The sequence below is a fragment of the Nicotiana attenuata genome, chromosome 1 (assembly GCF_001879085.1).
Source record: "Nicotiana attenuata strain UT chromosome 1, NIATTr2, whole genome shotgun sequence".
In the NCBI taxonomy this organism is placed as follows: domain Eukaryota; kingdom Viridiplantae; phylum Streptophyta; class Magnoliopsida; order Solanales; family Solanaceae; genus Nicotiana; species Nicotiana attenuata.
The window spans coordinates 78,833,962-78,836,994 of NC_031989.1; positions in this window are offsets into that span (position 1 = coordinate 78,833,962).

Consider the following 3,033-nt stretch of genomic DNA (forward strand, 5'->3'; position numbering starts at 1 on the left):
CTGTCATGCATCTGTGTGCACTGTTTTGAGCTCTAACTGATTCTTATTGCTATGAATTGCAGACAATGGTTAGATTACGTGGTCGAGGTGACGCTTCTAAAGGGAGAGATGAATCCTCCCGAGGTTGAGGCCGAGGCAAAAGTAACCTACCACTAGCCATATAGAGAGCCATAAGCAAGAAAGAAACCGCCAACAGAGTTCCTGAACCCTCTGAGTCCAGTGAGTATCTCCCGTCTAGGGAAGCTTCTGAGGGTAACTCTGTGCAAGCACTGTCTGATACTCAATCTCAACCTGAACAAGTCCCGGATAAATTCCACTTGAGAAATGAATCCTCTTCCGCTGCTAGTTTTTCTAAGGGTTCGGAAGAGGGTAGCCAAGATTCTGAGCCCTCTTCTTCACATGCCCAGGCTGTGTTAATCAATATAGATGATGATGATGTCTCGGATGATGGTAGAGGGGGTGACACTACAGTGGGAGGTCTAGAGAAGACTAAAAAGAAGGAGTTATGGGAGGATCGATTTGTGAGCTTGACTGCCTTTACCAGATTCAAGGAGTGGTGGCCCCAGATATTGCTCACACTTGAGAGACATTTCTTAATGAAGGATTTGGACATTCATCACCTAAATGTCCTTAGTCAATTCCAGGAGCGAAAGGGATGAAAATGGTTCACCCATAGTGTCATCGATGCAAACGAGCACTTAGTTAAAGAATTTTATACCAATGTGGCTCACATTAAGAAGGGCACCAAGATAAAAAAAAAAGTGAGAAACCTGAAAGTTAGATTCGACTCATGTGCTCTGAACGCTTATGTGGGCTTTGAAGAAGTCGAGGCGGTCCAGTATTTGGAAAAGCTTGCTATGGATGATGCAGCTCGCCCGTGGCTAGCTGAGATTTTGGCTGCTCAAGGACCACCACCCCTGTGGCTCACAACAGGGGTTCCCATAGTCCGGGCCACCTTAAATTTTGAAGCCAAAGGGTGGCAGACCTTCGTGTGTAGCCGTATTGATCCGTGCTTAAATGAGAACAACCTCCCACTTCCCCGAGCAATACTGGTGGCTTCTATTATGACTGGGTACCTGATCAATGTGGGTTCTATCATGTCTATCAACATCACTTTAGCTGTCCAAAAAGGTGAAAGATCATACCCGTACCCGAACTTCCTCACAGAGTATTTCAATGATCAAAAGGTGGAGCCAAGGCAATATGATACAAAAGTAAAGGCCAAGAAGCCTTTCTCATGGTACCACCTGAAGGGTGCTGACAACCCGAAGTTCAAGGGTAAGGCAACTACCTCCGCTGGCTAGTCTGAGGAGCCAACGGTAGTAGTTACTGACTTAGCTGCTAAGCCATCCACAGATGTCATGCCTTCCACAGCAGCCGGTCCTTCCACCGGGTCAGCAGACATGCCACCACCTTCTTTTAGACCATCAGCTTCATTTATGCCAGCCTCATCCACTTATCCATAGACTACACTGCGGGTCTCCCAGACATTGGTGAGTCTCAACAACTGGATGCAGGCAGCTACTTCAAAGCTGTCTGACATATCCAGTGTTGTTGCATCACAGTCTTCTGCCCCAGCAGCACCACAAGTACCTCCGCCAGTTGAGGAAACATTGAAGAAGATTTGGAAAACTAGAAGACCATTATGGAGACTCTGGTGGTGCATGGGGAAGTCATGAGGAGTTGGGAAAGCAAATGAAGAAGATGCGGAAGTCTCATGCGTGTTGAGAAAAGAGACTGCCAAGATAGCATCTACAGAAGATCTACCACTTGACCTGCTTATGGAGCCGGCAGTCCCAGCAGCACATGTAGTACCAGTAGTGCCCGAGGCATCAGAGGCAGCAGCCGACAAGTCTGAGGAGCCGGACGCTACTGCCCACACCGCTGAGAAGATGCTCCAGATGCTCAGCAACCCTTTTTTCCCTCAGCCAGGTGATGATGAGATACAGTTAGAGGAGACCGAGGGTACTGCGGATTCCATACAAACTGATACCACATCGGGAGTTCTCTTAACTCTCTACCTTTCCTTGTTCTTATTTTTGTTTAGCATCTGGGATAATGCTTATTTTTATTTGGGGGGTGGTCTATTTTGATTCATTTGACATTGACATTGGCCTGTAATAACTCTAATACTAATTTTCTTTTATATCTATTTTCTCTTTGGTTATGTATATATTCCTCCCTTTCACTTGATGAATATATTCATTTCCCCTCAGTTTGTATATTCATTTGTCCTACTTTCCATAGTTTACTTCATAGCTTCTTTAGTTTGTTTTTCTTAGTAGTATAACTTCTTATTTACTATAGTAACTTCTTTTTGATTTGTTAGCTTCTTTTTATGTTTGAGTGAATAATAAGCCTTTGGTTTTTTTAATGCCACGGTTCTTCCCAAAGGTGGATTTTATGTGAACCAGGTGGGTCTTCCCAACGATGGATGGCATGACAACCTTCTTAAGGGATTGAGTCTGTTTTCTTTTATGTTTAGGCAAAAATAGAAGTAATTAATAAAAAGGGTCTCAAGCATGTTTCACTTGGTACCAACACATTTATCTGCGACCTTATGGTTAAAAACAAGTTATTGGTAGAAAATAGCTCTGGTTGTGACCCTTTTGACTCTTGTGTTGACTCAAACAGTCATCGAGTGGTTCAGTCGAGCCATTTATGATTCTCAATCTTAACTAGGGTTTTTGTGGGCTCTCGACTTCATTCTCTTTAGCAATCTAGCAGCGTGAGAGGTGAGGTATTGAATTACAAGTCCAAGTACCCGTGCTAATGGTCTAGAACTTGCCCCGAATATTTTTTTAGGCGAAATTCTAAGTGTAGCTTGGCTTGAGAAATGATTGTAGGCTCTCCTTGATCCAATTTTGAAATTTGAAATCTTGCATATCCTACCAATGTGATATCCCTAGTCAACCCATTTAAGCCTAAGCCTTTTTTCTTTCAATAACCACGTTACAAGCCTTTATCCCTTTTTGTAATGACCCTCTCTTGGCACCCGATCTTTCCTTAGCATTCTTGAGAAACGATTGGCAA